We start from the raw sequence: 23,046 nt of genomic DNA on the forward strand, positions 1-23,046 counted from the left end.
ATATGTCAAAATTCAAAAGTATAAGGAGTACACCCTGCATCACATCAACATTTTATACAGTGCCCACTTCCTTCAGAAGATTGATTTACCCCCTTCATGACCAGGCCATCTTTTACTTTTGGCACTGGGCTGCTTTACCTGACAATTGCACGATCATGCAACACTATAATCAATTTAAATGTATATATTTTTCACACAAATTGAGATTTCTTTTGGTGGTGTTTGATCAAAACTGTTTTTTTTTCCCAAAATGTTCAGTCCTTTTTCGTTTATAGCCCAAAAATTCTGTGATACCAATACAGATACAATCTGTTTCTGAACTGAGTGTATATGCAGCTCATAATTTGATTTTAATACTATATATGTGTTATAGGTCTTTCACATTTGTGTTATTTTGAATACAAAAATTAAATTTTGTATATATTTTTTTTCAACCACTTAAGCCCGGAGGATTTGGCTGCTCAAAGACCATGCCCCATTTTGCGATTCGGCACTGCGTGACTTTAGGCTCGGTTTCCACTAGTGCGACTTGCTGTGCGACTTGACACATGTCATGTCGCACAGCGAGTCAAAAGCCATTTGTTTCAATCTGGCCCGTTTTCACTGCCGCGACTTGAGTTGCGGCGACTTCAAAAGTAGTTTGTGCACTACTTTTGAGCTGACTTCAGTGCGACTTCCCTCTATAATGAGGGACAAGTCTCACTGAAAGCCGCAAACAACTTTCACTACGAAGTCGTGCTAGAAGTAGCACGACTTCGTAGCCGCGGTAGTGGAAACGGAGCCTAACGGACAATTGCGTGGTCGTGCGATGCTGTACCCAAATTAAATTCAGGTCCTTTTTTCCCCACAAACAGAGCTTTCTTTTGGTGGTATTTTATCACCTGTGTGATTTTTATTTTTTGCGCTATAAACAAAAAAAGAGCGACAATTTTGAAAAAACAACAATATTTTTCACTTTTTTTTTTATATGAAATTCTCAAAAAAAAAAAAAAATTAAAATCCAAATTTTTTTTAACTTTTTAGGCCAATTTGTTTTCTGCTACATATTTTACGTAAAAAAAAAAAAATCACAATAAGCGCATTTTGATTGGTTTGCGCAAAAGTTATTGTGTTTACTAACTATGGGAAAGATTTATGTCATTTTTATTGTTTTTTTTTTTAACTAGTAATGGCGGTGATCTGCGATTTTTAGCGGAACTGCGACATTGCGGCGGACAGATCGGACCCCTGACTGACATTTTTGACACTTTTGGGGGTACCAGTGACATTACTACAGTAATCAGTGCTAAAATATGCACTGTTACTGTAAAAATGACACTGGCAGGGAAGGGGTTAACTTTATTGGTGATCAGTGGGTTAAATGTATCCCTAGGGGCGTGATTCTAACTGTGGGGGGGCGTGGCTTGTGATGTAGCCACAGAGACATACGATCCTACATCGCAGGATTGCATATCCTCTGTGATGATCTAAGGGAGAATGACAGACGGCTGTGTTTACATCAGCCGTCCGTCCTTCTCCCTCTCCTGCGGGAGATTGCGAGTGGTCGGCGGCCATCAGAGCCACGGGTCACATGTGCAGAGATCCCTGTAAACAAGCAGGGGTGGGAGCGCGCCTTCGGCCGTGTGCGCTCACCCCCTACAGGCTCCTGGGCGAGCGACGTAGCCCTACGTCGGTTTGCCCAGGAGCGGCTGACTGCCGCAGTAAATAAATAGTCGTGCGGCGGTCGGCAAGTGGTTCAAAATCCCTATTGATTTATTGGCACCTTAAAAGTCCCCAACCCAATTTTCTCTTCCTTCATGATCTATGGGTGGTTGAGGTTTTCTTCCTATTCTGCTACATATTTTTGGTAAAAAAAAAATCCCAATAGGCTTATATTGATTGCTTTGCGTGTATACTGGAAATTGTATTTATTTTTTATTACACTAGTAATGGCGGTGATCAACTAATTATAGCGGGACTGTGATAGTGCGGTGGCCAATCTGACACTTTGTGGGAACCTTCCACTCTCCACCAACAGGTTAATACAACACCACAGTCTCCTCATTCACCTCACAATACACACACAGCCAATTCAGCCCCCATAGGGCCATCATCCACTCTTTCTTCCACAATCGATTTACAAGACCCCACTTTTTTAGAGTTATTACACCAGAAGGCCCTAAAACTCACCCCAACTTTGTAACATACACTCCCAATTCCACTACCCCCCTTTCTTCAATGGATTTGGACACTTCTTGCACTGATCATTCGATCATTAACTTGTCTACCAACATACTCTCGGAGGAGGAATCTGCTATACTCCAAAAAGGCCTTAGTTTTTGTCCAAGTACTAAACTTGATAGGTTTGAATTCATCAAGGACCTTCATTTATTTGCCTGAAAGCTCAACTTCAAAACTTTTTTTCACAAACAAAATACCATTAGTTCATGGGAGGCCCCCAAAGACACATTGGATACTCTTGGACACATGGATCTCACTTTTGGAGGAGAATGAAGATTTAATTGACCGTGTCGATCTGCCCTTGGGGTCCACACGAATCAACCACCCTCTTCCACTCAACCTTTAAACCTTAGGAAAACGTCAGACAAATACCCTGCAATACAGAACTCGAATATTAACACCTTTTTAAAATTAGTATCCAAAGAACTTGACAAACTCAAAATCCAATCGTCCGATGAACCCAATATTACACTCGAGCAAAGACAAGCAATCAACAATCTGGCCGACAACCATTCAATTGTAATCAAACAGGCAGATAAGGGAGGCAATGTTGTCCTTATGGACAACACCCAGTATGTTGACATGTGTTTAAAAATTCTTAAGAACTACGACTGGTACAGACGAATTACCACAGATATTGTCTTGAAATACCAACAGGAATTTTATGAACTAGTTCATTTGGCATACCTTAATAACACCATACCCAAACACACTTGGGAATGCATCCGCACGGCTTTTCCAATAATGCCGACGTTCAATCCCCCCTCAAAGTTCATAAAGACCCCAAAAATCCACCAGGCAGACCTATCATATCTGGCCGAGGATCAATCTCTGACAACGCCAGCAAATTAATAGATTCCTTTTTGAAACCGTTTGTCACATGTCTACCATCTTACACCCGTGATACCATCCATTTTTTTTTTAGAGAATTAACAATATAATCATTTCACAGGAATCACTGTTGGTTACCCTCGATGTCGAGGCGTTATACAGCTCGATCCCTCATGACAGGGGGATTGCGGCTGTGCGACACACCATCATTCGCTGGGAGAAACTGGACGCCTATGGCGAGTTTATTCTGTCCCTACTGAATTACATCCTCACTCATAATGTTTTCACATTTCAGGGCTCCCACTACCTCCAGGTACAGGGTGTAGCGATAGGAACATGTTGTGCCCCGTCCTACGGTAACCTGTACCTGGGGGAGTGGGAGGAATTCTTCCTATCAGATAAGTCTTTATCCATGTACACTGACCATATCAAAACATGGGTCTGTTACATAGACAATATTTTCCTTATTTGGGATGGCCCCCTTGATCTTTTACATAATTGCCTCAACAGGATGAACAAAAATGAATTTAATCTTACATTCACTATGAATGAAGATTCAACCATGACATTCCTGGATGTCGAGATATTCAAGGGGGAGGGTGGTGTTCTCTACCGTAAGCTCACTGCGGGCAACACCATCCTCCATGCTTCCAGTTTCCATCCAGAACCCATAGTGCGTTCAATCCCGTTCGGTCAATATTTACGACTAAGAAGCATTTGCACAGACTTGCAAACCTTCCAAGAGGCAGCAAACAATCTACGTGATAGACTCTTAAGAGGCTACTCCAGGAACATTCTAAAAAGAGCTTATAAGAAGGCCCTTGACAGCAAGAGAGACCAACTCTTACTTCCTAAGACCCGAAAAGAGGACAACACCCTCAGAATCATTACCAAATATTCTGATCAACATTCTAACATGCGCAAGATTGTAACAAAGTATTGGCATCTGTTGGCATTGGATTCTTCTTTAGGACCCCATGTACCACAGTTGCCACAATTTACCTTCAGTCGAGCCCCGTCACTTAGAGACAAACTAGTGCAGAGTGAATAAAGGGGCAACACTGAGCATGACCCCTGTAAGTACAAAGGCACATATAGGTGTGGTACTTGCAATTATTGCAGGTACATGTACACACAAAAAAATCTTATTTTACCAAATGGCCAAAAATTTACAGCCAAACACTTCGCCAACTGCTGCACTCACGGAGTGGTTTATCTACTGCTCTGTGAGTGCGACTGCTTCTATGTTGGAAAAACAAAACTCGAGTTTTGGAGGTGTGCCTACCGACATAAAAAGCATGAAGTTCTGTGACCCAGAATTGCCACTAGGCCGTCATGTCAGCATTGTACATGTGGGCATATTCCCTAAACCAAAATTCCTTATATTGGACCGTATCCACCCCAGTTCCAGAGGCGGAGACTGGAATAAACGTCTCCTGCAGATGGAACGGAGGTGGATTTACTCATTGAAAGCTACTGAGCGCCCAGGCCTTAATGAGGCAATTTCCTTTAAATCCTTCCTTGAGGGTTTTAACTTGGGGGCATGGAGAGATAATCTCCCCCCTATACAACCCATATCCTTGTTGGTTAGACTGTGTTTCTTTTTTCTTTGATATCATATATTGGTTTGATCCCCTTTGATATATACTGTCTTTTCTATTGCAGGGACTGGAATCATGACTGGTGCCAAGTTCTTCTTTTTATATAGTATATTTTAGGATACTTCTTGTTATTTTCACTTACTTGTAGTGATTGATAATTTAACGATTACATATATATTACAATCTTGCTTTATCTGCCAAATACCATACTAAGCAAAAATCAATTGCCCCATACAATTTGTAAAGTATTAGACCTTTTCATCGATTTATTTGTGTGGTTTCCCCCCTCTTTTTTCGGCCAGCCCCCCAACTGGGCGCCTACACATCGAGCGCGTGTTCACTTCCATCTGACATCCCTTAGGGGGTGTCCATCACGCGTCCGATGCTAGCTCCGCCTGCGTTCCATGCAGACGGAGCGTTCTCCACGCCGGTGGAACGCAGGCGCCGGCTGCGCCTTCATGACGTCACACGCAATGCGCGTGTACATCATCAGTGGGGACGTGCCCGGCACCTGTGATCCAGGGAGCCGGCGGCAGGACGCCAGCTGGGCGTCATTCACTCAATCAAGCCCACTAAACAGGTACTATTTAACCAAGCTCCGGTCGGCGCTCATTTGTGCAGTCTGCCGTTCAGGAGCTTGGTGCCCCACATACCTACAATCTCTTTCTTTGCTGTTTTCTTCATCCAGGTAAGCGTGCATCTTACAATCTTTGCTTGACTCTCTTTTGGCATGATTGTACTTCGCTAACTCTACCCCTCTGGACAACCTATCTGATATCCTCAGTTTACCCAATTTGCATATACCTATTGAGAGCTTTTTCTTTCTCCCACAAGGGAGCACTACTTCTTGGACATTTTTAAATATACCTTTCTATTTGAATATATACAGCCATATCTTTGGCTGACTAACTCCAATCTGGTTTTTAATCAATGTTTCCAATGCCCATAATCTTGATATTAATTCAACACCTAATAGCATACCTTTCAGCTTCTTAATTCGTCTTTATATCACTTTCTGCAAATTTCAGCAAGTGAAAAGCATGCTCTCCCCCTTTTTTTCTTTTTTGACCCTAGTTGTGGATGGCTCTTTCTCAGTAAACTGTTCAGCCACTTTGGACTCCAGCTCTTCCGAATTCAGGGGACACACAATTAGAGAAGCATCTGGCAAATACATTCTCCTATCTGGTCTCTTTGTTGGCCATCTAGCACCAGTCAGGCTCCAATCAACCCTGTGTTGTTTTTATTCCAGCAAGCATCCAATATTCTTGTGCAGTTAACCATGTGAGTTGAATATCCTTGAATCTATTATACAACATACAAGTAGAATGTATTGTTATTGTACTCTTTTTTGACAATCGTTAAATGTGTGGCTTTATTATTTTATTCAATACCAACAGAAAACCACCCAAAGTCACCCCTGATGAAGAAGCAGTGACTTTGAAATGCATCGGGTATCAACTTTGGACTCAGTGGTTGGTTCTGACTTCTGACACAATGTATTTGTTTTTTGCTTGCTTATGTTTTTAACATATTATGTATTCCATGTATAATAAAATTTGTATATTTTTCAATTTTTTGGTATATTATTCTGCTTTGTGCCTTTAAAATCCCACCCCAGGGGAATCCCACATTTTGTCTATTATCCAGGGATGTGGCACACTTTTAGAAACCCTACCAAGAGCACCCATTGCTTTGTGGGAACCAGTGACACTAATACAGTGATTAGTGCTAAAAATATGTGCTGTCCCTGTACTAATGACCAAACTGGTGACCCTAGCATAGGGAACAAACTTTTCAGAGACAGGGAATACAATAAGACACGGGGCCACTCACTAAAACTAGAAGAAAAGCGGTTTAATCTTAAACTGCCTTAAGGGTTCTTTACTGTCAGAGCAGTAAGGATATGGAATTCTCTTCCACAAGCAGTCGTATCAGCAGGGAGCATCAATAGTTTCAAAAAACTATTAGATAGGCACCTTATAGACGTCAACATACAGGGGTATACAATGTACGGTTAGCAGCAAACACACACACACACACATTATAGGTTGAATTGGATGGACTGATGTCTTTTTTCAACCTCACTTACTATGTAATGACACTGGCTGGGAAGGGGTTAACATCTAGGGGCAATCAAGGGGTTAAATATGTGCCTAACAATGCTTGTGTCATGGGTCTGCCACCTAAGGGTTAAGTGCAGACTAATTTCAGTGATTGGCAACAGGCTGCCTTGTTTAAACACCTCAGCAGCACTGAGTCTTTGCTGTCTGATCTGCAGCTTTACTTTGAGTTCTGTTCCTGTGCTTGTATCGATTCCTGTATTGACCTGGCTTGTCTGACTTTGTTGCTGTCTCCAGTCCTGACCCCGGCTTGCCTTGACTCTGCTATACCTGCTTTCTGCCTGATATCCTGCTGCCAAACCCTGCACGTACACCGACTACTCTCTGCCTGCTGCTTGAACTGTATCTGATTAGCTGTGTCTGAAACCGGCTTGTCTGACCCTGCTCCAGTCTTTGCCCATCCAGCTCCTTCCAGTGCCTGAAGACCCTGTCCTGCATCCACTGTGCATCCACACCTCTTTACCTGCTTCTTCCTGCAGCTCAGCAATCCAGCCATGTTCAGTGACTTATCAGCTACTCTTCTCAACTGCCAACAAAAGACCAGCGCAGGCACTCTTACCTCATTGTGGCTCTCGCATCCATTGTTGCAACTCCAGTGGTGCCTGAGCCAGGGCTGTACAAGAGGTCTCCCTCTGCACGTCAGGCTCTGCTACAAGGTATGTGACAGTATCAGACAGCCATGTCTGAGCCTGCAAGAGGGACCTCTCCAATGGATGAGATCTGTCAACATCTCGCAGCCCTCAACCAAGCCGTCAAGTCCCTGCAGGAAGGCTACGTCCAGCTGGAGGAACGTGTGCAGTCTTTAGCCACTTCTGTAGGACCTACCACAGCTCTCTCTCCTGCTGCTGCACCAACGCTGACTACTACCGCACCCACTGTGATGATGCTACCACCTGAACCCAGGGTTCCCACACCTGAAAGGTTCTCAGGGGATCAAAGCAAATTCAGGGCATTTCACAATGCATGTCAGTTATACTTCGCCCTGCAACCCCGGACTTTCTCCCTGGAATCCACTAAAGTAGGATTCATTATTTCCTTACTTCAAGGGGAACCCCAAACCTGGGCCCACCGGCTGCTCGAGGAAAATAGTACTCAGATTCATGCTATGTCATCTTTCTTTGGCGCAATGGCCCAGATGTACGATGACCCCCAATGAACTGTCACAGTGGAGGCTGCTCTCCATGCGCTTCAGCAAGGCCGCAGAGCGGCTGAGGACTATGTCATGGACTTCAGACGCTGGAGAGCAGATACACAATGGAATGAGGCAGCTCTGCGACACCAGTTCCGCCTTGGATTGTTGGAAGGTCTTAAAGATGAGTTAGCCCGGGTTGGAGTACCTAATACCTTGAAGGGCCTTATCACCCTGGCTATCCAGATTGACTGTCGGCTCAGCGAGCGTTGGTCAGAAAGATTTTCCCCGCAGTTTTGTCCTACATAGATGATGCCTAGAGCTCCAGTACCTGCTCATCCTAAGTTTACCACTTCAGCTCCAGCCAGTTCAAGTTCTATTAACCCTGCATCAGATGTCCCTGAACCCATGCAACTTGGGTTAAGGCGTCCTGTGCCGTCTCCTGAAGAGCGACAATGCCGCCAACTAGGCAACCTATGTCTTTACTGCGGAGAAGCCGGCCACTATGTGCGGACCTGTCCTATTAAGATGCACAAGTGTCCACCTGTCTTCCCTGCTAACCTGTCAACTTTATCTGCTAATGCAACTCACCTAGCTCTCCCAATCTCATTCCAGCTTCCGGAAGGAACTATCTCAGTTAACGCCATTATTGACTCTGGAGCATGCAGTTGTTTCATTGACTTAAACTTTGCCACTCAGCAGCAAATTCCTCTGTGACCCAAGACTCAAGGACTTTGTCTACCTGACAGATGGTTCATGTATTAGATCAGGATAAGTTACTCAGGAAACACCTCCATTACCCGTGATTACTCCTACTAAACATAAGGAGTCATTGAGCCTGGATGCCATCTCTTCTCCATTATTTCCCATCCTCTTGGGCCTACCTTGGCTTCAAGCCCATAACCCTCAGATTGATTGGAGTCCGGAGAGGGCGGTATGTACAGGAGAGGAGTGTGGTGGGTATGACAGTGGGCGGTATGTACAGGAGAGGAGTGTGGTGGGTATGACAGTGGGCGGTATGCACAGGAGAGGAGTGTGGTGGGTATGACAGTGGGCGGTATGTACAGGAGAGGAGTGTGGAGGGTATGACAGTGAGCGGAATGTACAGGAGAGGAGTGTGGAGGGTATGACAGTGGGCGGTATGTACAGGAGAGGAGTGTGGAGGATATGACAGTGAGCTGTATGTACAGGAGAGGAGTGTGGAGGATATGACAGTGAGCGGCATGTACAGGAGAGGAGTGTGGAGGGTATGACAGTGAGCAGCATGTACAGGAGAGGAGTGTGGAGGATATGACAGTGGGCGGTGTGTACAGGAGAGGAGTGTGGAGGATATGACAGTGAGCAGTATGTACAGGAGAGGAGTGTGGAGGGTATGACAGTGGGCAGTATGTACAGGAGAGGAGTGTGGAGGATATGACAGTGAGCAGTATGTACAGGAGAGGAGTGTGGAGGATATGACAGTGAGCGGCATGTACAGGAGAGGAGTGTGGAGGGTATGACAGTGAGCAGCATGTACAGGAGAGGAGTGTGGAGGATATGACAGTGGGCGGTGTGTACAGGAGAGGAGTGTGGAGGATATGACATTGAGCAATATGTACAGGAGAGGAGTGTGGAGGGTATGACAGTGGGCAGTATGTACAGGAGAGGAGTGTGGAGGATATGACAGTGAGCAGTATGTACAGGAGAGGAGTGTGGAGGGTATGACATTGGGCGGTATGTACAGTAGAGGAGTGTGGAGGGTATGACAGTGGGCGGTATGTACAGGAGAGGAGTGTGGTATAGTGTTGGATCATCATACCCTCCACTTGTGCTTCTATCTTATCATCCTGGAGGAAATAGAAGCACAGGTGGAGGCAAACAATGGACCCACTGTACATCTAACTTCTTGGAATGCCAGGACCCAGCGGGTTCTCCTGGGGTTTCTCCCCTTATTCTGTCTCAGCCACATTAGTGGGAGATCAGCCTGAATGTTCTTCCTAGGAGGGAATACCAGAGACATTTTCAGGCCCATTGATTGTGCAGCAATGAAGAGGAAACCATCGCCGAGAAGCAGAGTCTGAAGCCGGATTTACTGAAGTCCCAGATAAGCAAATGTGTTCCACCAACATTTAAAGAGCGCAGTGACCCACTTTATTGAGGTGATTGGAGACAAAGTGTATGAAGCCACACACACAAACACACAATTACCAAAAGTATTGGGACGCCTGCCTTTACACGCACACCATTTTTAATGGCATCCCAGTCTTGATCTGTAGGGTTTAATATTGAGTTGGCCCACCCTTTGCAACTATAACAGCTTCAACTCTTCTGGGAAGGCTGTCCACAAGGTTTAGGAGCGTGTCTATGGGAATGTTTCGCCATGCTTCCAGAAGTGCATTTGTGATGTCAGGCACTGATTTTGGACCCAAAAGTGTTCTGTCAGGTTGAGGTCAGGCCTCTGTGCAGGCCAGCCAAGTTCCTCCACCCCAAACTCGCTCATCCATGTCTTTATGGACCTTGCTTTGTGCACTGGTCCAAATCATTTGGTGGAGGGGGGGGGGATTATGGTGTGGGGTTGTTTTTCAGGGGTTGGGCTTGGCCCCTTAGTTCCAGTGAAGGGCACTCTTAAGGCATCAGCATACCAAGACATTTTGGACAATTTCATGGTCCCAACTTTGTGAGAAGAGTTTGGGGGTGGCCCCCTTCCTGTTCAAACATGGCTGCACACCAGTGCACAAAGCAAGGTCCATAGAGTTTGGGGTGGAGGCACTTGACTGACATGCACAGAGTCCTGACCTCAACCCAATAGAACACCTTTGGGATGATATAGAGTGGAGACTGTGAGCCAGGCCTTCTTGTCCAATATCAGTGCCTGACCTCACAAATGGAAGAATGGTCAAACATTCCAATAGACACTTTTATAAACCTTGTGGACAGCCTTCCCAGAAGAGTTAAAGCTGTTATAGCTGCAAAGGGTGGGCCAACTTAATATTGAACTGGGATGCCATATAAGTTCATGTGCGTGTAAAGGCAGATGTTCCAAAACTTTTGATAATATAGTGCGTTTATATATATATATATATATATATATATATATATATATTATACACATACACACACATACATACATATACACATACCACCTCTGTACTGATGGCACCCAGATCTATTTTTCGACTCCTCAACCCAACCCCCATCAATCCCCTCACGTATCACAGACATACTGAGAGACATATTAGTATAAATGTCACACCATTTCCTCAAACTCAATATTTCTCCTCCGTGACTTTACCATTGAGATCCACAGCACAACCATTGGTCCCTCCACAAACACCAGGGTGCTGGGTGTAATCCTAGACTCTGACCTCTCCTTCAGCCCCCACATCCAATCACTGGCTACATTTTGCCGCCTTAACCTCCTCAACATTTCCAGAATTTGCCCCTTCCTGACTAACGACACCACAAAACAACTTAGTCACTCCTTGCTTATTTCCCGCCTTGACTACTTGAACTCCCCCCTCAATGGCTGAGCTTTACAAAGGGGTATCCCCCCTTCAGTCTAATATGAATGCAGACTAATACACCTTACTAACCGATCCATGACTGCTGCTCCTCTCTGCCAATCCTTCACTGGCTTCCCATCCCCCATCGTATAAAATCAGAATACTAACCACACAAGGCATCCACAACATCACCAAACTTATCTGCAGATATAATTGTACTGTCCCCCTTTATATTGTGAAGCACTGCGTAAACTGTTGGTACTATATACATCGTGTATAATAATAATATACGCAGACACTATATACATGGTGTATAATAAGAATATACCCAGACACTATATACATCGTGTATAATAATAATATACCCAGACACTATATACATGGTGTATAATAATAATAATATACCCAGACACTATATACATGGTGTATAATAATAATAATATACCCAGACACTATATACATGGTGTATAATAATAATAATATACCCAGACACTATATACATGGTGTATAATAATAATAATAATAATAATAATATACCCAGACACTATATACATGGTGTATAATAATAATAATAATAATAATAATAATAATAATAATAATATACCCAGACACTATATACATGGTGTATAATAATAATAATATACCCAGACACTATATACATCGTGTATAATAATAATATACCCAGACACTATATACATTGTGTATAATAATAATATACCCAGACACTATATACATCGTGTATAATGATAATAATAATATATCGAGACACTATATACATCGTGTATAATAATAATATACATAGATCGGTAATCACAAGGAGGATCAGAGGGTCACAGATCAGTGATATGTATATAGCAGGGACGGGAATCCCGTACTATGAATTGTTAGTTGATGTTTGGAATAAACTACCAGCAGAGGTAGTGAGACGGTCAACAGTAAACGGCTTCAAACATGCTTGGGACAAACATAGATCTGTAGTCTGCCAATAAAGGGAACGATAAAAAAAAAAAATGTGCAGATTCGATGGATAACTCGGTCCTTTTCTGCCATCACATTTCTAATAGGAAATCCGCCTGACTTACCTGTGTGATATGGAGAAGATTCCATGCTGTCCTATGGTGGTCGTGTGTTCAGGATGGAGAAGCTGCTCAGCCTGCTGAAACCGGATCTAAATTGGCTGAAAACAGTGGGAAACAATGGGAAAGTGTTCCAGGGACAGGAAGTAACATAAGACAGGAAGTGACTCAAACAGGAAGTGACATACGACAGGAAGTGACATAGGACAGGAAGTGACATACGACAAGAAGTGACACTGGACTGATTAATACAGAGGGTGCAGTATGGAAAGCAGACACTAGATCGTGCCAGTCTAGATAGATGAAAAGTACGGAGTTTGTGGATTTATGTTTTTTTTTTTTTACTTTTACATTTTTAACTTCTTTTAAATTTTTATTGGAAGTTTAATTTAACATTCTAATAGCTGCAAGACTTACTATTGCTAATATGTGGAAATCTACCGAATCTCCCAACCAGTCCAACGTATTTACTTTAAATTTTTTATTGGAATTTTAATTTAACAATTTCAACAATAACATTTACAATTGTTTGTTACTTCTGACTCATTGCTTGGTACATGGAACAACAGTTAGGAAAATGAAGACAATTACGAAAATTTCAGGATGTCAGGTTATCTCTACATAAAATTATAAGTGATGAAATATATCTGCGACACATACATTGACCTCGGCCTGACACATCAACCTCTGTGCAGGAAAACTAGGCCACACACATACAATAGTGTTGACCAACCCTTAACAGTGCAAATTAAGACAGGCTTGTGTAACTATTCAGAGACAATTGACCATGCAAAAACGTCCCCGTTTTCAAGGTTTACATACAACATTTTGTTTCCCTGGTCATGAAAAGAGAGAAACCAGAGGAATCATAAAACATTATGTTCTGGCCATGAGACGTTTTGTCACACAATGGCCAAAACTCAAATTCAGGATAACACCTGTGTTCACCCATCCACTAGCAGATAAACTATTGTTTCAACCATGAGAAGACAAACAAACGGAAAACTGCCGGAACAAAGACTAGAGTCTGTAATTCATTCAGCTACACACACACGGGGGTAAAGATTGTGTCATACAGACAATTGTCCATTGAAAACTAAATGCTATTAAAGAAACAGACTGATGAGAACTGCATCCTCAAATGAATTTCATATAATCATAAACTTATACAACATCCTTGTCCCATCATTTACAAAAGGGGGTTGTGGAACTTATGATGTTATGACAATCTTCTATTGAGAAGTACATTATATCTATCATATAGTAGTGTCAATTGGTCAGAAATTCTCCCATATTTTATGTCCAATCCCAAATCATGAATGTATTGTTGTTAACATAATAATCCCTTAATGGATAATATTCTGATTGGAAACAACTAGGGTTGAGCGAACACCTAGATGTCCGTGTTCGACGGGTTCGGCCGAACTTTAAAAAAAAGTCCGGGTCCGTGTCCCGGACTTTTACCGAACTTTTCCCGGACACCGAACCCCATTGAAGTCAATGGGGACCCGAACTTTAAGGCACTAAAATGGCTCTAAAACACCAAAGGAAAGGGCTAGAGTGCTGCAAATGGCAGCAAAACGTAATTAAGAGCATGGCAAGTGCTCTGCAAACAAATGTGGATAGGGAAATAACTTAAAACAACAAAAAAAAACAGAAAAATAAAACAATGTTCTTCTTCATCTCTGAAGGACGAGGCCCATATGGAGTAGGAGGGAGGTTGAGGTGGTGGTGGATGTGGCGGTGACTAGACATATGCCGGTTTTCGGTAATTCGATAGCCACGGTATTGTTATTGTGGCATTTTTAAAATACCGAGTTTCTCTGTCAAGTCTGCCTGACTTGTGAATTGATACATTTCAGTGAGCTGGATGACTCATTCACTCACTCAGCTAACACCTTTCAGCATTAAGTCTCCTAACTATAAACAAAAATGATTACATTTGTATCTTTTCCTTCCCTCTGCCAGGGAGAAAGGAAGTTTAACCTCTTAAAGACTGGATCTTTTTCTGACACTTGCAGCTTGCAAGTTAAAATCAGTTTTTTTTTTGCTAGAAAAGTACTTAGAACCCCCAAACATTTTATATATTTTTTTAGCAGAGACCCTACAGAATAAAATGGCGATTGTTGTAATATTTTATGTCACACTGTATTTGCGCAGCAGTCTTTCAAACGCAATGATTAGACTTTAATGAATAAAAAAAAAAAAAAAAACGTAACAGTAAAGTTATCCCAATTTTTTTTTTTTTTGTTACACAGAGAATCGTGAGAGAATCGTGATCTTTATTCCAAGCTAAAAAATCGTGATTCTCATTTTGGCCAGAATCGTGCAGCTCTAATAAATATATATATACACACACACACGCCTAGCAGCCCACATTACATTATTATATAGCCATCAAGCAGTGTCTGGCCTACCTGGTGATGACTGGTCCTGGCGCTCTGATCCGATGGCCTGGTCTTTAAAGGGGCAAATCCTTGCGATCCAGAAGTGGTTAAACCTGCAGGAGGACCGGTGTTTTTATCTATTAATGACTTTACTATTGCTTTAGGCCTGGTTCACATGTATGCAGGTTGGTGGTTCACATGTATGCGGGTTGGCGGTTCACATGTATGCGGGTTGGCGGCCCACATTTGCACAGGCATAGCAGCCCATTGATTTGAACGGGCTGCTATGCCCTCATTTTCCGCAGAAAAAAGGTGCATGCAGCATTTTTTTTAAATTCAGTGGCCTTGAAATCCATCCTGCTTTTGCACCATGCGACTAACCTGCAGTTCCTGCTCTGGCAAGCTTTCTGCATTTTTTGTATACGTGGGCACGGCATTTAAAAATAAACAGTTTGCGTGTGCAGCAACGGCAGGTAAGTCGCATGGTGCAAAAGAAGGATGGATTTCATGGCCACTGCATTTTTTTAAATTCTGCATGCACCTTTTTTCAGCTGAAAACGCAGGCATAGCAGCTCAAGCCCATTCACATCAATGGGCTGCTATGCCTGTGCAAATGTGGGCCCCCAACCCGCATACATGTGAACCAGGCCTAAAGCAATAGTAAAGTCATTAATAGATAAAAACACCGGTCCTCCTGCAGGTTTAACCAATTAATGACTTTACTATTGCTTTAGGCCTGGTTCACATGTATGCGGGTTGGGGGCCCACATTTGCACAGGCATAGCAGCCCATTGATGTGAATGGGCTTGAGCTGCTATGCCTGCGTTTTCAGCTGAAAAAAGGTGCATGCAGAATTTAAAAAAATGCAGTGGCCATGAAATCCATCCTTCTTTTGCACCATGCGACTTACCTGCCGTTGCTGCACACGCAAACTGTTTATTTTTAAATGCCGTGCCCACGTATACAAAAAATGCAGAAAGCTTGCCAGAGCAGGAACTGCAGGTTAGTCGCATGGTGCAAAAGCAGGATGGATTTCAAGGCCACTGAATTTAAAAAAAATGCTGCATGCACCTTTTTTCTGCGGAAAATGAGGGCATAGCAGCCCATTCAAATCAATGGGCTGCTATGCCTGTGCAAATGTGAACCACCAACCCGCATACATGTGAACCAGGCCTAAAGCAATAGTAAAGTAATTTATAAACAACACCTCCTTCAGGTTTAACCACTTCTTGACCACAAGGATTTGCCCTCTTAATGACCAGGCCATCGGATCGGAGCCGAGCGCCAGAACCAGTTATCACCAGTTAGGCCAGACACTGCTTGATGACCTATTTTAGGCCTGGTTCACAGAGTCTGTACTGACTGACTATATAATAATGTGCATAAGTGAACCAAAGCCCCTAAATTCAGCAATGAAATTGAAGTGAGGTGGAAATTTAATAATTTAAATTTAATAATAGAATACCGTGATAATACCGTATACCGTGGCAAAACCTTAATCAATTAATCGCAGCATGAAAATCTGATACCGTCACAAGCCTAGCGGTGACATAGGCGTGCGCACAGGGTGTGCTGGGTGTGCCTGGGCACACCCTAATCACCTAGGGCACATAGCATTGCCAGTGAGGAGATGGGAAAGATCTCCCTGGGACCTGCTCTGCTCTATTTCTCCTTGCCTACAGGTACATGGCCCCGATACATTACTCTCCCTGCTGGCAAACACATGCATGTGTATTTCAACTTTGGGGTGCACACCTTAATGCAATAGGCTGCGCACACCTATGGGCGGTGTAGGTGGAAGCGGCGGTGGAGGAGGACCAGGGCCGGATTAACAGCATCATCGGCTTGGTGCTGAGGATTTTGAAGGGCCTTAAGGGCCGTGCCTTGCCATGCACCCAGAGGAGGAAGGGTGCAGCCATGCATGCCTAATTCAACATGGGATGCTGTCTCTGAAGCCCATAAACACATCCATGCATCGCCAACTGTCCCTCCTTGTCCGGCCTTCACGCTGTGTGGGGAGGTTCTGAGGGTGCTGCCTGGGGAAGCGAGCATAGAAGCCAGACTTCTGTGTTTACAAGTGACAGAAGAGCGGTAACAGTGAATATGGCCAACCCGGGGCCTATATAAAAGGTAGGGGCCTGGAGCTGCAGCTCCAATAGCCCCTACATTAATCTGGCCCTGAGGAGGAGGACGAGGTAGCCAACACTGCTTCTTTTCAAAAATTTTAAATGAGGGTACACCCCAAAAGAGTGAGAAAGAGCAAAAATGGAACAATGGGTGGGTAAGGTCGGTATCCATTGCTATTCTGCATAAGGTACGGAAAAGTCCCGTGGGATCCATGCCTGGTTCATTTTAATGAACGTGAGCTTGTCCACATTGTCTCTGGACAGGCGGCTGCGCTTGTCTGTTATAACGCCCCCAGCCGTGCTAAATACCCGTTCAGATAATACACTGGCTGCAGGGCACGCCAGCACCTCCAAGGCGTAAAGGGCAAGCTCAAGCCATGTGCCCAATTTGGAGACCCAGAAGTTGAAGGGGGCAGACCCGTCATTCACTACATGTAGGCGTGTGCACACATACTGCTCCACCATGTTGGTAAAATGCTGCCTCCTGCTAAGACGTTCCATCTGAGCTGCTGGTGCTGCTGTTTGTTGTGGCGTGCTGACAAAGCTTTTCCACATTTCGGCCATGCTAACCCTGCCTTCTGAGGTGCTGGCGGTGCCCTGGTTGCGTTGGCGACCTCCTCCTCCTCCTCCTCTGCCTTGTGCTTCCACTGTGGCCCCGCTGTCAGATGGGAATGCCAGCAGCATGGCGTCTACCAGCGTGCGCTTGTACTCGCGCATCTTGCGATCGCGCTCCAGTGAGTGAATTAAGGACGGTACGTTGTCCTTGTAACGGGGATCCAGCAGCGTGGCCACCCAGTAATCAGCACAAGTTAGAATGTGGGCAACTCGGCGGTCGTTGTGGAGACACTGCAGCATGTAATCGCTCATGTGTGCCAGGCTGCCCAGAGGCAACGAAAGGCTGTCCTCTGTGGGAGGTGTATCGTCCGTGTCCTCTGTATCCCCCCAGCCACGCACCAGTGATGGCCATGAGCTGGCCTGGGTGCCACCCTGCTGTGAACATGGTTCCATCTCCTCCTCCAGCTCCTCCTCCTCCTCATCCTCCTCATCCTCCAGAACTGTGCCCCTGCTGGACAATTGCGTCCCTGGCGTTTGCGTGTGCAGGAACCCACCCTCGGAGCCCCTTGCGAATGACTGCCCTGAAAGCCTTGGAAATGTTACCTCTTCATCCTCCTCCTCCTCCTCATCCTGTGCCACATCCTCTTCCATCATCGCCCGAATTGTTTTTTCAAGGAGGCATGGAAGTGGGATAGTTAAGCTGAGAACGGCGTCATTGCCACTGGCCATGTTGGTGGAGTACTCAAAACAGCGCAACAAGGCACACAGGTCTCGCATGGAGGCCCAGTTAAATTAAATAGCGGAATAGAAAATATGATCCAAAAAAAGTGTATGTATATCACACGTACACAACCACACTGGGCCCCAATTACTATTGTTTGTACCCCTAAAAGGCTAGATGAGGAGTAGGGGGAGTATGGAACAGGCAGCACCCTCAAACCTTCAGAAGTATGAGATGAACCCCAACAACTTGGAAAGGTGGATCTCTCTCACACGTACCGACACAGACTATCCCGCAATTCAATTGATCCTCAAAGGTTTTTATTGAATAGCGGAATAGGAAATATGATCAAAAAAAGTGTATGTATCTTGCACGTACACAACCACACTAGGCCCCAATTACTATTGTTTGTACCCCTAAAAGGCTAGATGAGGAGTAGGGGGGGTATGGAACAGGCAGCACCCTCAAACCTTCAGAAGTATGAGATGAACCCCAACAACTTGGAAAGGTGGATCTCTCTCACACGTACCGACACAGACTATCCCCCAATTTAACTGATCCCCAAAGGTTTTTGATTAAATAGCGGAATAGAAAATATGATCCCAAAAAAGTGTATGTATATCACACGTACACAACCACACTAGGCCCCAATTACTATTGTTTGTACCCCTAAAAGGCTAGGAGTAGGGGGAGTATGGAACAGGCAGCACCCTCAAACCTTCAGAAGTATGAGATGAACCCCAACAACTTGGAAAGGTGGATCTCTCTCACACGTACCAACACAGACTATCCCCCAATTTAACTGATCCCCAGAGGTTTTTGATTAAATAGCGGAATAGAAAATATGATCCCAAAAAAGTGTATGTATATCACACGTACACAACCACACTAGGCCCCAATTACTATTGTTTGTACCCCTAAAAGGCTAGGAGTAGGGGGAGTATGGAACAGGCAGCACCCTCAAACCTTCAGAAGTATGAGATGAACCCCAACAACTTGGAAAGGTGGATCTCTCTCACACGTACCAACACAGACTATCCCCCAATTTAACTGATCCCCAGAGGTTTTTGATTAAATAGCGGAATAGAAAATATGATCCCAAAAAAGTGTATGTATATCACACGTACACAACCACACTAGGCCCCAATTACTATTGTTTGTACCCCTAAAAGGCTAGGAGTAGGGGGAGTATGGAACAGGCAGCACCCTCAAACCTTCAGAAGTATGAGATGAACCTCAACAACTTGGAAAGGTGGATCTCTCTCACACGTACCAACACAGACTATCCCCCAATTTAACTGATCCCCAAAGGTTTTTGATTAAATAGCGGAATAGAAAATATGATCCCAAAAAAGTGTATGTATATCACACGTACACAACCACACTAGGCCCCAATTACTATTGTTTGTACCCCTAAAAGGCTAGATGAGGAGTAGGGGGAGTATGGAACAGGCAGCACCCTCAAACCTTCAGAAGTATGAGATGAACCCCAACAACTTGGAAAGGTGGATCTCTCTCACACGTACCAACACAGACTATCCCCCAATTTAACTGATCCCCAAAGGTTTTTATTGAATAGCGGAATAGGAAATATGATCAAAAAAAGTGTATGTATCTCGCACGTACACAACCACACTAGGCCCCAATTACTATTGTTTGTACCCCTAAAAGGCTAGATGAGGAGTAGGGGGGGTATGGAACAGGCAGCACCCTCAAACCTTCAGAAGTATGAGATGAACCCCAACAACTTGGAAAGGTGGATCTCTCTCACACGTACCAACACAGACTATCCCCCAATTTAACTGATCCCCAGAGGTTTTTGATTAAATAGCGGAATAGAAAATATGATCCCAAAAAAGTGTATGTATATCACACGTACACAACCACACTAGGCCCCAATTACTATTGTTTGTACCCCTAAAAGGCTAGGAGTAGGGGGAGTATGGAACAGGCAGCACCCTCAAACCTTCAGAAGTATGAGATGAACCTCAACAACTTGGAAAGGTGGATCTCTCTCACACGTACCAACACAGACTATCCCCCAATTTAACTGATCCCCAAAGGTTTTTGATTAAATAGCGGAATAGAAAATATGATCCCAAAAAAGTGTATGTATATCACACGTACACAACCACACTAGGCCCCAATTACTATTGTTTGTACCCCTAAAAGGCTAGGAGTAGGGGGAGTATGGAACAGGCAGCACCCTCAAACCTTCAGAAGTATGAGATGAACCCCAACAACTTGGAAAGGTGGATCTCTCTCACACGTACCAACACAGACTATCCCCCAATTTAACTGATCCCCAGAGGTTTTTGATTAAATAGCGGAATAGAAAATATGATCCCAAAAAAGTGTATGTATATCACACGTACACAACCACACTAGGCCCCAATTACTATTGTTTGTACCCCTAAAAGGCTAGGAGTAGGGGGAGTATGGAACAGGCAGCACCCTCAAACCTTCAGAAGTATGAGATGAACCCCAACAACTTGGAAAGGTGGATCTCTCTCACACGTACCAACACAGACTATCCCCCAATTTAACTGATCCCCAAAGGTTTTTGATTAAATAGCGGAATAGAAAATATGATCCCAAAAAAGTGTATGTATATCACACGTACACAACCACACTAGGCCCCAATTACTATTGTTTGTACCCCTAAAAGGCTAGGAGTAGGGGGAGTATGGAACAGGCAGCACCCTCAAACCTTCAGAAGTATGAGATGAACCCCAACAACTTGGAAAGGTGGATCTCTCTCACACGTACCAACACAGACTATCCCCCAATTTAACTGATCCCCAAAGGTTTTTGATTAAATAGCGGAATAGAAAATATGATCCCAAAAAAGTTTATGTATATCACACGTACACAACCACACTAGGCCCCAATTACTATTGTTTGTACCCCTAAAAGGCTAGATGAGGAGTAGGGGGAGTATGGAACAGGCAGCACCCTCAAACCTTCAGTATGAGATTGTGTTCACTGTACCCCACAAAGATTGAGTTCACTGCACCCCACAATGATTGTGTTCACTGCACCCCACAAAGATTGTGTTCACTGCACCTCACAAAGATTGTGTTCACTGTACCCCCCAAAGATTGTGTTCACTGCACCCCACAAAGATTCTGTTCACTGTACCCCACAAAGATTGTGTTCACTGCACCCCAAAAAGATTGTGTTCACTGCACCCCAAAAAGGATGTTGTTCACTGCACCCCAAAAAGGATGTTGTTCACTCCACCCCAAAAAGATTGTGTTCACTGCACCCCACAAAGATTGTGTTCACTGCACCCCAAAAAGATTGTGTTCACTGCACCCCAAAAATGATTTTGTTCACTGCACCCCAAAAAGGATTTTGTTCACTGCACCCCAAAAAGGATGTTGTTCACTCCACCCCAAAAAGATTGTGTTCACTGCACCCCAAAAAGATTGTGTTCACTGCACCCCACAAAGGATTTTGTTCACTGCACCCCAAAAAGATTGTGTTCACTGCACCCCAAAAAGGATGTTGTTCACTGCACCCCAAAAAGGATTTTGTTCACTGCACCCCAAAAAGATTGTGTTCACTGCACCCCAAAAAGGATGTTGTTCACTGCACCCCAAAAAGGATTTTGTTCACTGCACCCCAAAAAGATTGTGTTCACTGCACCCCACAAAGGATTTTGTTCACTGCACCCCACAAAGATTGTGTTCACTGCACACCAAAAAGGATTGTGTTCACTGCACCCCAAAAAGATTTTGTTCACTGCACCCCAAAAAGATTGTGTTCACTGCAGCCCAAAAAGATTGTGTTCACTGCAGCCCAAAAAGATTGTGTTCACTGCAGCCCAAAAAGATTGTGTTCACTGCAGCCCAAAAAGATTGTGTTCACTGCAGCCCAAAAAGATTGTGTTCACTGCAGCTCACACACAGAAAAATGGATGTGGATCACTGACACCTGCCTATCTCCAATCCCACACCACACAGCAATATCGATTGTAGTTTGTAGAACACAGTTTCCCTAAAATTCAGCAGACTCTGTCCCTAACAGGATTGAGAAGAGATCGTAGATCAGGATTGAGTGCAGACCCCACCCCCCACACAGCAATATCGATTGTAGTTTGTAGAAGACACTGACCCTATATAATTCAGCAGACTCTATCCCTAAAATGCCTACAACTCGCCCTGCCTAAACACTCCGACCTGTCCCTCAATTCTATCCGGACACAAATGGTTTTTTCCTGCCTATCTTTCCCTAATCAGCAGCCAGCACGTTGATGTGTGCTCTGTCCCTGAATCTAAGCAGCATAATGACGCCGCTGCGGCTGCCTCGAACTTATAAAGACTTGGTCACATGCTTCAGACGGCCAATCACAGCTACTGAGACATTTGCAGGCATGGCTGGGATGGCTTAAGGCACACCAGTTAAACGATTGTTGATTGGCTGTTGAAAGCCCGCCATGAAAAGAGCGCCAAAGCATGCAAAACCCGGAAATAAAACGACCGAACACGGATTTTTACCCGAACATACAGTAAAGTGTCCGTGTCCGTGTTCGGGTACAAAAAATCCAATTATTCGGTACGAACACGAATAATACAGTCCGTGTTCGCTCAACACTAGAAACAACCCATGTGTAGAAAAGTTTACATATACAAGTTGTTGTGTAGTAATACATATATATATATGTAACTGTCTATGTATCTATATCATTCTTACTGCTACTAATGTAAAGTATATGGGCAAATCAGTCATTTCCAATCAATATATATATATATTGTATTAGTAATATTCTTAATTCAATGGAGTACCAGGTCCA

General features: G+C 44.0%; 1 protein-coding gene across 1 annotated transcript in view; it reads right to left on the bottom strand.

Moving 5' to 3' along the window:
- LOC309548369 (uncharacterized protein) overlaps positions 1-23,046 on the bottom strand; it is a gene marked incomplete at its 3' end in the record, with an annotated part of 923,844 nt that overhangs the window by 65,900 nt on the left and 834,898 nt on the right.

Source organism: Pelophylax lessonae, assembly GCF_965119305.1.
Source record: "Pelophylax lessonae genome assembly, chromosome: 2".
Lineage (NCBI taxonomy): Eukaryota > Metazoa > Chordata > Amphibia > Anura > Ranidae > Pelophylax > Pelophylax lessonae.